Below are 13,430 nucleotides of genomic sequence, written 5' to 3'. Positions count from 1 at the left end.
AATAAGATTTTGGTGGTAAGCAGTGTGAACATCACCACCTACAACTTCTTTGTGTTCTACTCGTGCATATCATCTATGCATAGACCTAGCTCTGATACCACTATTGGGAATCGCTGCATAGGAAAACAAAAAAAAAAATCTACGCACACGCAATGATCTATCCATGGAGATGCATAGCAACGAGAGGGGAAAGTGTGTCTACGTACCCGCGTAGACCGTAAGAGAAAGCGTTTCACAACGCGATTGATGTAGTCAAACTTTCTTCGCGATCCACCGATCGAGTACCGAATGTACGACACCTCCGAGTTCTGCACACGTTCAGCTCGATGACGTCCCTCGCCTTCTTGATCCAGCAAAACATCAAGGTAGTAGATGAGTTCCGGCAGCACGACGGCGTGGTGACTCTGATGGTGAAGTGATCTCCGCAGGGCTTCGCCTAAGCACTACGTAAAATGACCGAGGTAGTAAACGGTGGAGGGGGCGTCGCACACGGCTAGGCAAATGTCTGGTGTGTGCTAGGTGCCCGCTTTCACAAATATATATAGGTGGGAGGGAGGGAGGAGCAGCCATAGGAGGCGCCCAAGTAGGAGGAATCCTACTTCGAGTCCCTCACAAGCCGCGCGCCCCCCTGCCATATATAACCGATGGGGAAGGAAAAAGGGGGGAGAGGGAAGGAAGGGGGAATCCTATTCCACTCTTTCCTTTCCCTTCCCCTCTTTCCTTCTCCTCCTAGGCTGGCCCATATGGGGAGCGCACCATACCCTTGTGGCTGGTGTGTTTTCCCTCTTGTCCCATAAGGCCCATATCTTTTGCCGGGGGTGCCTGGAACCCCTTCCGGTGACCCGATAAGTACCCGGTACCCCACGAACCACTTCTGGTGTCCGAATACCATCGTCTTGTATATCAATCTTTACCTCTTGACCATTTTGAGACTACTCGTCATGTCCCTGATCTCATCCGGGACTTCGAACAATATGCGGTCACTTAATCACATAACTCATATAATACTATATCGTCATCGAACGTTAAGCGTGCGGACCCTACGGGTTCGAGAACTATGTAGACATGACCGAGACACCTCTCCGGTCAATAACCAATAGCGGAACCAGGATGCCCATATTGGCTCCTACATATTCTACGAAGATCTTTATCGGTCGAACCGTTATGACAACATGCGTAATTCCCTTTGTCTATCGGTATGTTACTTGCCCGAGATTCTATCGTCGGTATCTTCATACCTAGTTCAATGTCGTTACCGTCACTAATCCTTCCGTAATACATCATCTCATGACTAACTCCTTAGTAGTTTGCTTGCAAGATTATGACGTGTATTACCGAAAGGGCCTAGAGATACCTCTCTGATATTCGGAGTGACAAATCCTAATCTTGATCTATGCCAACTCAACAAACACCTTCGGAGATGCCTGTAGAGCATCTTTATAATAACCCAGTTACGTTATGAGGTTTGATAGCACAGAAGGTGAAAGATCGAGGATGTTGCCTAGAGGGGGGGGTGAATATGCGCTTTAAAATAATTACGGTTTAGGCTTGAACAAATGCGGAATAAACCTAGCGGTTAATTTGTCAAGCACAAATTCTAAAACAACTAGGTTCACCTATGTGCACCAACAACTTATGCTAGGCAATATAAGCCACCATGTGATTGCAAGATATATGACAAAGAACAATATGGCTATCACAAAGTAAAGTGCATAAGTAAAGGGCTCGGGTAAGAGATAACCGAGGCACACGGAGACGACGATGTATCCCGATGTTCACACCCTTGCGGATGCTAATCTCCGTTTGGAGTGGTGTGGAGGCACAATGCTCCCCAAGAAGCCACTAGGGCCACCGTAATCTCCTCACGCCCTCGCACAATGCAAGATGTCGTGATTCCACTAAGGGACCCTTGAGGGCGGTCACCGAACCCGTACAAATGATAACCCTTGGGGGCGGTCACCGAACCTGTATACTTTGGCAACCCTTGGGGGTGGTCACCGGTACCCGTCAAATTGCTCGGGGCGATCTCCACAACCTAATTGGAGACCCCGACGCTTGCCCGGAGCTTTACACCACAATGATTGAGCTCCGAACAACACCAAATATCTAGGGCGCCAAGGCACCCAAGAGGAACAAGCTCTAGGTTGTCCAAACACACAAGAGTAACAAGCTCAAGGGTACCAAGCACCCAAGAGTAATAAGCTTCTTAACTTGTAACTTCCACGTATCACGTGGAGAACTCAAACCGATGCACCAAATGCAATGGCAAGGGCACACGGAGTGCCCAAATCCTTCTCTCTCAAATCCCACCGAAGCAACTAATGCTAGGGAGGAAGATGAGAGGAAGAACAAGAAGGAGAACACCAAGAACTCCAAGATCTAGATCCAAGGGGTTCCCCTCACATAGAGGAAAAAGTGATTGGTGGAAATGTGGATCTAGATCTCCTGTCTCTTTTCCCTCAAAAACTAGCAAGAATCCATGGAGGGATTGAGAGTTTGCTAGCTCGAAGAAGGTTAACAATGGGGAAGAACACGAGCTCAAAGGATAAGGTTCAATGGGGAAGAAGACCCCCTTTTATAGGTGGGGAAAAATCCAACCATTATGCTCATAGCCCGCACAGAGCGGTACTACCGCTAGGGCGGTAGTACCCCTTTGAAAAACAACAACGAGGAGGCAAAAGGCCATTAGAACCGCCGGAGCGGTACTACCGCTTGTCCTCACGATACTACCGCTCGACCTCACGGTACTACCGTAAATGGTAGCGGTACTAAAAAAATACTTTCGTGCCTACCTCCGCTGAGCAAAACACGAGATTTTGGTCCGGAGCGGTACTACTGCTTAGGAGCCGCGGTAGTACTTCTCTGGAGCGGTACTACCGCTCAGGAGCCACGGTAGTACCGCTCTGGAGCGGTAGTAAAAAATTACATCCGCTCTAGTCACGGTAGTACCGCTGCAGCCTTTACCAAAACAGCCACAACTTTTGCAAACGGACTCCGAATTCAATGAAACCAAGTTTGTTGGAAAGCTAACGACATGCGCTAACACAATATTGATAGAAATATCAATAAGAAGCAAATGAGAAAAGGCCCATAAGAAAATGGTGAGAACCCTTCCTCGGATAAGACCGGTAAAACCTCTAACACCGAAAACATCATAGAAGACACATGCAAACTCCATTTTCAATGAACTCAAGCTTGTCATCTAGATGACCATAAGCTATAAGACTCACAAAGAGAACTAAACAAGAACTAAGAAAGATGATGCAAGGATGCAATGGTTTGAGATCTCTACTAACGATACGATCAAGTTACCAACTTGAGAGCCCCCCTTGATAGTATGGCAAACGATCCTATAACCCGGTCTCGCAACTACCACCACGAGACCGGTAAAATAGAAAAACTATCAAGGGAAAACCTTTGCCTTGCACATGGTCCACTTGAGCTATATGATGACAATCTTGACTCCCTCAAGTTGGAGCACCTTTCTTGATTGCGTTGGCTCGATGAAGACTAGATGATTGCTCTCCCATAGTCTAGTATGGTTGAGCCACTCTTAGGCACATCTTCACAAGTCCATTGACACCACAATGGATGGCAAGATTCAAGCACTTGATCTCTTCGTGATGCTCCACTTGAACTTGCACACGTGCCGCTGGAGCGACTCCAACCTAGGAAGCCCTTCTCGAGCGCTGGAGGCAGTTCCACCGGCTCCCTGGGGCAGATCCGCCTCCCGGTGACCTTTGGCACCCACGACAACTTCCGCACAGAGCTGATCGACTTCGACATCGCCCCCATCGGCCTCCCGTACAAGGCCATCCTTGGCTACCTTGTCTTAGCCTAGTTCATGGCAGAGACTCACCTGACCTACAACCTCATGAAGATGCCCGGGAGCAGTGGCGTCCTCACCGTGTCTGGAGATACAAAAGATGCCCTGTGGGCACTCAGGCTCGCCCTCAAGGCAGCCGCCATGGCGTAGCCCGCCAGCGCTGGCACTCTCGAGGCCAAGGGGGCTGCGCTAACCAAGAAGAAGCAGCTGTTCACCAAAGACAAGGCAGAAACCAAGCAAGTGCCAGTCGATTAGGATGGATCCTCCGGTGCCACCTTCACCATAGGTGCCAATCTCAAGCCCGAACAAGAAGAGGACTTGGTTAAGTTCCTGCGCGCGAACAAGGAGGAGTTCGCGTGGGAACCCAAGTAGCTAGCGGGGGTTCCAAGGGAGGTGATTGAGCATCATCTGAATGTGTGCCCCAACATGCGCCCCGTGAAGCAGAAGGCAAGGCGACAGTCCACCGAGAAGCAGGCCTTCATCATCCAAGAAACCCGTAAGCTTGAAGCTACGGGTGTCATTCGCGAAGTTCGCTATCCTGAATGGCTGGCCAACCCTGTTGTTGTGCCAAAGTAGGGGGGGGAGGAGCGCATGTGCGTTGACTTCACCAACCTCAACAAAGCCTGCCCTCAAGACCCGTTCCCGCTCCCCCACATTTACCAGATCGTCGATTCCACCGCCGAGTGCGACATGTTGTGCTTCCTGTATGACTTCTCTGGCTATCACCAAATCAAGATGGCGGTAGAAGACGTGGAGAAAATGACCTTCCTGACCCCGTGCGGGGTGTACTACTACACCTGCATGCCGTTCGGGTTGCGCAATGCAGGCGCAACCTTTCAGCGGCTGATGCATATCACCTTGGGCCGGCAACTCTGGAGAAACGCCGACGCATACATCAACGACATCATGGTGAAGTCTCGGGAGGCTAAAACCCTGATTCAGGACCTGGAAGAAACCTTCACGAGCCTTCGCGAGGTGGACCTACGGCTCAACCCGGAGAAGTGCGTGTTCGGTGTTCCTTCTGGCAAGCTTCTGGGCTTCCTTGTGTCCCACAGAGGTATAGAGGCTAACTCGGAGAAGGTCAAGGCAGTCGAAGACATGAGTCCACCGCAAACCCTCAGGGAAATGCAGAAGCTCACTGGGCGAGTAACCGCGTTGGGGCGCTTCATCTCCAAGCTGGGGGAACGTGCCCTGCCCTTTTTCAAGCTGATGAAGAAGAAGGGTCCATTCGAATGGACTCAAGAGGCCGACAAAGTGTTCCAAGACCTCAGGAAGTACCTGACCAGCCCTCCGGTGATGGTGGCTCCATGCCCTCGAGATCCCTTGGTGCTCTACCTCGCCGCCACACCCTACTCCGCCAGTACAGCTCTAGTGGCAGTACGGGAGGAGCACCAGGTCAAAGCTGCGCCACGATCGGCCACAGCCCCGGCCACGACAGTGCAAAACTAAGAAGGCCTCGCGAAGACCACGACCGCAGCAGATGGATGCCAGCCTCAACAGGGGGACGCCCCCAGGGCCGAAGAGGCCGCACCAGGCAGCCAGGGGCTGGGGACTCCATCGTCTTAGGAGGCGCCTGACCCCTCAGAAGGCACCGACCTCACCAGCATGCCTACCCTCGTCGAGCACCCAGTGTATTTCATTAGCACGATGCCGCGGGATGCGATGGCACGATACCCCATGCCTCAGAAGCTCTTGCTCGCTCTATTAGTGGCGTCGCGCAAGCTACAACAGTACTTTCAAGGTCACCCCATCAAGGTCGTCTCGGCATATCCATTGGAAAGGGTACTCAGGAGTCCCAATTCAGCGGGAAGGGTCGCCGAATGGAACATCGAGTTGCAAGCGTTTCAGTTGGAATTCAGCACGACGAGGGTCATCAAAGGAGCCGCACTTGCAGATTTTGTGGCAGAATGGACAGAGGCGCCAGGGCTCGAGGCAGGCGAAGATCGGTCACTTTCCCCAGGAAGTGAGGCGCCGGACGGCTGGGTCATGTACTTCAACGGAGCGTTCTCGCGACATGGCCCGGGGGCTGGCGCAGTGCTTATATCTCCCACTCAGGACAAGCTCTATTACACCGTACAACTCTATTTCTAGCATGGAGAGAAGGTCTCCAACAACATAGCATAATACGAGGGCCTGATAGCAGGCTTGAAGGCCGCAGTGGCCTTGAGGGTAAAGCGCCTCATCATCAAGGGTGATTCACAGCTCCTCGTCAACTTCTCCAACAAGGTGTATGAGCCGAAGGATGAACACATGGAAGCGTATCTCGTGGAGGTCCGCATAATGGAAAAGAAGTTCTGGGGGTTGGAGTTGCAGCATATGCCACACAGCACCAATTAAGAGGCTAATGACATCACCAGGAGGGCGTCCAGGTGACTGCCTCAAGAGCCCGGTGTCTTCGAGGAATGACTCTTCAAGCTCTCAGCAGCACCGCCACTATCAAGTGCAGCATAGCCTCGGGAGGAACTCCCTCAACCACCTGCCTCAGGAGCTCCGGCCTGTGGCCCGACCTCAGGAGCATGCTTGCTCCTGGTGCTGGAGCCTCAAGAGGGATGTTGGACTGCGTAACTCAAGGATTACCTAATGCAAGGGACTCTGCCAGAGAAGGAGGAGGACGTAGAAGGTGTGGCGCGGCAGGCCACGGCCTACTGCATCCAAGACGGAGAGTTCTACCTGAAGCGGCCAAATGATGTTTTCCTATGTTGCATCTCCACGGAGTAGGGGAAAGAGTTGCTGGCAGACATTCACGGTGGAGACTGCGGGTACCACTCGTCTTCATAGACCCTCATCAGCAAGGCGTTTCATAGCGGATTCTATCGGCCTGCAGCACTCAATGACGCAATCGAGCTGGTGAGGGCTTGTGAAGCCTGTCAATTCCATGCCAAGCAGATCATTCCACTCTCATGGCCATTCGCATTTTGGGGGCTGGACATTTTGGGCCCATTTCCCCGGGCGCCAGGGGCTATCGCTACCTCTACGTCGCCATTGACAAGTTCACCAAGTGGGCAGAGTGGAAGCTGTCCGCACCATCCCAGCTGGTTCAGCAATCAAGTTCATCAAGGGCCTCGTGAGCCTGTTCGGGGTGCCTAATCGCATCATCACCGACAACGTTTCGCAGTTCACCAGCAATCTCTTCAAAACAACGTTTCGGGGTGCTAACCTTGGAACGCAGATATGCTACGCTTTGGTGGGACACCCTCGGAGCAATGGCCAGGCCGAACGTGCCAACGCGGAGGTCCTGAAAGGCCTCAAAACTAGGACCTTCAAGAAGAAGCTGGAGGCCTATGGCAGGGGTTGGTACGACGAGCTCCAGTCCGTGCTGTGGTCCATCCGCACGACCGCTACCAAGTCAACCGGCGAAACCCCGTTCTTCCTCGTCTACGGAGCAAAGGCTGTCCTCCCTCACGAGGTCAAGTGTCGCTCCGCGCGGGTCCTGGCGTTTGACGAAGCGTGGCAGGACGCCATGCGGGGGATGGATCTTGTGCTGGGGGAGGAACACCGTCGGGAGGCCGCGCTTCGGGCGGCAAGATACCAACATGCACTACGACGGTACCATTGCCGCAACATCTGCCCCAGGACTCTCGAGGTAGGTGACCTCGTGCTCAGGCGGGTGCTCTCTAGGGAATGGCTGCACAAGCTCTCGCCCATGTGGGAGGGCCCGTTCAAGGTTGTTCATGTTTCCAGACCTGGCGCCGCGCGCTTGGAGACCCAGGAGGGGGTGCTCGTCCCGAATGCGTGGAACATTCAGCACCTGCGGAGATTTTACCCTTGAAGTAAGGCCCGGTGCCTGTGAAGAAGGCCTAGTGCCTGTGAAGCTCATCGCCCCGAGAAAAGGCCCGGTGCCTGTGAAGAAGGCCAATGCCTGTGAAGCTCGCCGCCCGTGACACTCTCACGTAATAATGAGTTGGGGATGTACACGCCCCGGAGTCTCCGGAGTGCCGCCCTCGGGCCTCGGGGGCTCCCGCCCACGCCCAGTGGTAGCACTTAGCTCCATGCTGGTGAGAAGACGTCGGAGACTAGATTAGGTGCTGGACGCGGTTTTCATTTGCTTTCTGTAGTTGGCTTGTTCACCCTTGTTCAAAACTTTATTGGAGTTACTTTTGGTGTTGTTTGCTGTCCCCTGCCCGTGATTCTCTATTTTTGTTGCTCGCCTGACTCGACTTCTCTTCTGCAAGCCTCACGAGGGGGCTGCGCGGGCGCCCTCGCGAGTATCTTCTGACCTAATTTCATGAGGCTTCCCTACTCAAGTTCACAGCGGGAGCGCTCCTCCCGGTCCATGCCCCACGGGCATTGCGACACGAACGTAGGACCTGGGCCGGTCACCCTCGCGACAAGGGTTCAAAAGCTATCCGTCCAGTTAATTTTTGCAAGCCTCAAGACACTCGACGAGGCCTCAGGCAGGAGCCTTGCGAGGAGGCGAAAACTGCAGCGAGCCCCCCAAGCTAAGTTGTTCCTACGCATGAGCACGCAATACCGTAGCATGGCATGGAAATAATGGAAATAGCATTATAATTAAAGGCAACAGTCCAGCACACCCCCGCGGGGCTCCACACTTCTCTCTCTCTCTCTATGCAGGAAAAGGAGAAAAACAAAATAAACGGGGCCTGCCTGGCGATGGCTCGTGGAGGGGGATTCACACCGCCCTCCCGAGCTCAATCAGACCCCTCCTCACGCTTCACCGAGGCGCGACGACGGGATGACCCGCTACCCCCCTCAAAGCGAGCGCTGCGGCGCGGTGGTTGATCACGACCGCTGCTGGAGGAGCTGTCATCAGAGGTGGAGCCGCTGAAGCTTGGCGAGCTACGAATGCCTCCAGGAATGGGCCCGCCTTCGTCTTCATCACGGCCGTCGCCGAGGCTAAGCACCCAGTCTCCATAATCATCTTCAGGGTAGCACCCGACACGACGGACGTCCTCTCCGAACACCCTCACGTAGAGGGTGGCATCACCGTCAAACTTGAAATGCAGGGTGCGTTGCCGGCCCAGGTCACGCGCGCGGGCAAACCTCTGCGAGCCGCGAGCCAAGGCCACGTTCCCAGCGACGGAGACCTCCACCGTGACCCAGGAGGCTCTGCTGCAGTAGCCGTCCGCCTGAAGCCAGAGCCCACCAGTGGCACCTGCCGGCAGTTCGCCAGCGAAGAAGAGCGGGAGCTGAATCCAATTGCCGGTCGGATCCGCCAACCAAACGACAAACTCTGGCAGCACCTTAGCCGAGTGAAAGCGTGGGTGGGGAGGCCGCGCAGCCAGGGCGCATCTTCCCCCGCCAATCGAGCGACCTTCACCATGCAAAAGACCTCCGCGACCATGGGCGGCCAATGCGGGAGTCGCGGGGTGCTTGCGGGGATGGCCTCGGCCGCGCTTGGGCGGAGGAGAGCCAGGTCCTTCCTGGCGAGCCTTCCCCTTCTCTACGGCCGAGAACCTCTTCGTAGGCGCCATGGGACATAGCAAGCAGATGGGGGAGGAGCAAGGAAGAAGGAGCGGAGTAGGAAGAGATGGACTGCGGGGGCTCGTGCCCCCCTCGCATTTATAGCCTAGAGGAGGCCAATCGTCGGCAGCCACGATCGCAGGTAATCATGACTCATTTTTGCATGCAGGGACTTCTCAAGTCGGGCAGTTGCCGAGGCAGCGTGGGGAAGCAGGGACGCCCACGTCCAATCAACCGCCCCGCGGTGACCAAGGCCGCAGGCTGTGGGGCCCCCGATGCTTCGCACTTGCCCTTTCGCTTCTCTGCTAAGCCAAGTCCGAGCGTGCCTTGGGCCCGGGGGCTACTGTCGGCGTTTTGGGAATGGGGGTCCCCAGACTTGCCTGCCTGCGGCCTGCGGTGTGGCTCAAGTGGTGGCCCAGTACGGCCCATCTTTATCAACTCAAGCTCAAGACCCTCGCGAGGGGCCAAGCATCACGGGGCGGACGACGAAAGGCTTCCTCAGGAGCAGCCTCACCAGGCAGGCTTGCGAGGAGGTGAAGAGATCAAGGCAGGGGTACCTCACGAGGTGCTCGTGACGCAAGATATGATGACCAAGACCAGGCGGGTGCCAGGCGGGCGCCGGCCTACGCAGTGTCCTTGTTTCCTCTTTGGTGCAAAGGGGGCAAGCGCAGGCACGGAGTACTGAGGCATCAAGCAAAGGTTACCATTTTGGTACAACTAGACCAAGACCACAGAGCGGCAGGACGGAGGTCACCGTGGAGCCCAAGACGGCGTCATCGCCAGTGCCTTTGGCAGCCGAAGACCAACTTTAGTCAGGATAACTTGTACTAGATGTTCCCCTTCAAAATGGCCATTGTTGGCGCCCTTCCTGCTCAATATTTGGGAAGAGGACCAGGGCCTCTATAAATAGGGCTAGCCACCACAGTAGAGGGACATATCATCAGGATCTGATCCAGAGCCATTGAGAGCGGATCGAATCCTTCTCAAATCACCACCACAAGAACACCTCTCGCGAGGCTGTTCTTCCCTTGTACTATTCATCATCAGCCCCTGAGGTAATCCACCACACCACACACTGGAGTAGGGTATTACACCACAACGGTGGCCCGAACCAGTATAAATCTTGTGTCCCTCGTGTTGTTCATCGTTTATCTTAGATTCTCAGCGAGGCGTTGGGACGTGGATCGGTAGGGGGAATATCTTCACACGCACCCCAGAGTTCGAACCTTAAGGGTTTTGCCGGAACCCGATATCCGACATAACCTGGCAGATGGTGGGTGTGCAAAGCATTGGGAGCGCACCCGAGCAAGCGATGTTGACGGGGTGATCGTCCGAGTTGAAGGTCAGGTCAGCCTTGGGTGCCGCCCAACCCGGAGGAGCTCCCTCCCGTGTGAGGGCGGTGCCGATCTGGCGGACGAATGGCTTGACGTGGCGGCTGGAAGGTGGCGCCTGCAAGCCGCCCAGGAGAGCTACGACGACCGGGGGCGCCGGCGCAACGTAGTGGGTGAGGAAGATGTTGCGCAGCTCCTCCCACGAGGCCATAGAAGATGTTGGCAAGTGGAGCAGCCAAACACGTGGGACGCTGGTGAGGGCCATCGGAAACCAGTTGGCCATGACCTTGTCGTCGCCTCCGGCCTTGAGGACGGCCTCTTCATATGCCAGCAGGAAAGCCAGCGGGTCCACCGCATTGTCGTAGCGCGGCGGCATCTCTGGCTTGAACTTGTGCGGCCACTACACCTGTCGCAAGGCGGGGGCCAAGGCTCGGAGCCCCCTGCCCCCCGCGCTAGTGTTGGCCACCGGAGCCGGTGGCGTGTTGTTCACTATCAGGGCGAGGCGCAGTGTTGGTGGAGAGCGGGTCAATGGAAGGGAGAGCTCTGGCGCACCCCTACCTGGCGCGCCAAATGTTGGATATCGGGTTCCGGCAAAACCCTTAAGGTTCGAACTCTGGGGTGCGCACGAAGATCTTCTCCCTACCGATTCACGTCCCAAAACCTCGCCGCGAATCTAAGCTAACACGATGAACAACACAACAGACACAAGATTTATACAGGTTTGGGCCACCGTTGTGGTGTAATACCCTACTCCTGTGTGTGGTGTGGTGGATTGCCTCTTGGGCTGATGATGAACAATACAGAGGAAGAACAGCCTCGCGAGAGGTGTTCTTGTGGTGGTCGTATGTGGATGAACTTAACCCGTCTTCTATTGTTGTAGCTATCTCTATTTATAGAGGCCCAGGTCCTCTTCCCAAATATTGAACGGGAAGAGAGCCAACAACGGCCATTTTGAAAGGGGACAACTAGTACAAGCTATCCGGACTAAAGGTGGTCTTCGACTGCCAAAGACACTGGTGATGATGCTGTCTTGGGCTCCACGGTGACCTCCGTCCCGCCGCTCTGTTGGTCTTGGTCTCGTTGCACCAATATGGAAACCTTTGCCTGATGCCTCGGTACTCCGTGCCTGCGCTTGCCCCCTTTGCACCAAAGGGGAAATGAGGACACTGCGCAGGCTGGCGCCCGCCTGGTCTTGATCTTCATGGCTTGCATCATGAGCACCTCGCGAGGTACCCCTTGCCTTGATCTCTCTGCCTCCTCGCGAGCCTGCCTGGTGAGGCCGCCCCTAAGGAGGCCTTGCACCGTCCACCCCATGAGGCTTGGCCCATCGCGAGGGTCTTGAGCGTTTGTTGATGAAGACGGGCCGTACTGGGCCACTAGTTGAGCTACACTGCAGGCCACATGCAGGCAAGTATGGGGACCCCCGTTTCCAGGACGCCAACAGTGTTCATCGGGAGGGCTTGGATGGAACAGGTGATGGAAACGAGGCCTGGCGTACCGCACAATGGAGGAAACGGCCTTGTGTTCGACCGTCCACGTTTGAAACGGGGTCCTGTTCATCAGGAGGGGTCTGGCGTACTGCAAAACAGAGGAAACGGACTTGTGTTGGACCTCCTAAAGTCGAAACGGGGTCTTGCTGATCGGGAGGGGTGTGGCGTCCCACAAAACGGAGGAAACGGACTTGTGTTGGAGCACTATGGTCGAAACGGGGGTCCTGTTCATTGGGAGGGGTGTGGGGTACCGCAAAAGGGACTCCATGGGATACTGTTCATCTCCACCGTCGACCTCCTCCAGCCTCCACGGGCTACTGTTCGTCCACCGTCGACCTCCTCCAGCCTCCACCTACGACTGTTCATCCACAGGCTCCTGTTCATCCAGCCTCCACTGCGCGCTACTCCACCAGCTACTATTCAACCACCCCTCTCCACGGGCTCCTGTTCAACCACCCCTCCACGGGCTACTGTTCATCCACCCCTCCACCATCTACTGTTCATCCAACCCTCCACGGGGTCCTCCTGTTCATCCAACCCTCCACGGGGTCCGGTTCATCCAGCCCCAACCGGCTCGATCGATCAGGGTCCTGTTCATCTAGAGGCAACACCACGGGGTCTTGTTCCTCCACCCCCATCGCTCACTGTTCATCCACCCCCCTCGCAATACTCACTGTTCATCCAGAGGCAGCATCGATCGGCTCTAGTTAGCAGCAGTAGTGAAGGAACCGCTCGATCGGGTTCAGTTAAGAGCCATGCATCGATCGATCGCTCGGGTTCAGTAACGCGTAGTCTGCAGTGCAATCGCTCGGGTTCAGTATAGGTGAACGCCTTGCTCGGGTTCAGTATAGGTGAACGCCTTGCTCGGGTTCAGTTACAGCCCAACGCCTCGCACCCACGTGCATACATGTACGAGAGAAACGCGCATCGCTCGGCCCCGACCACCCATCGTAACCGGGAACACCCCGATATTTTCCTCGCCCTCTCTTCTACCACGATTTTTTCCGTCATGGACGGCCCAAAGAATGTCATGCAGCCGCGTCTCCGGCCCGCCCAGGACAAAAAGCCCATTTTTGTCATGATTTTTTGTCATAGAAGTAGGAGCCCACCACATCTGTGATGATACCAGGTTTTGTCACAATTATCTTCATAGAAGTGTCATAAGTATGACAGAAAAAATTCGTTCGGCCCAAAATGTCATGGATGTGTCTTTCTTTTGTAGTGACAGGAGGTGGAAAGGGTGCAGTAGCTATGTTTATCACTTGCCATTACGGGACAAGATGCATTAAATGCACCTCTGAGGTGTCCCCCTGTTTTATCACCGCCTTGCCCTGCTTCGACACGCGCGCAGGCCAGCGGGGT

This window comes from Triticum aestivum, chromosome 1B (assembly GCF_018294505.1).
Source record: "Triticum aestivum cultivar Chinese Spring chromosome 1B, IWGSC CS RefSeq v2.1, whole genome shotgun sequence".
In the NCBI taxonomy this organism is placed as follows: Eukaryota; Viridiplantae; Streptophyta; class Magnoliopsida; order Poales; family Poaceae; genus Triticum; species Triticum aestivum.
Note: the sequence above shows the minus strand (reverse complement) of the source record.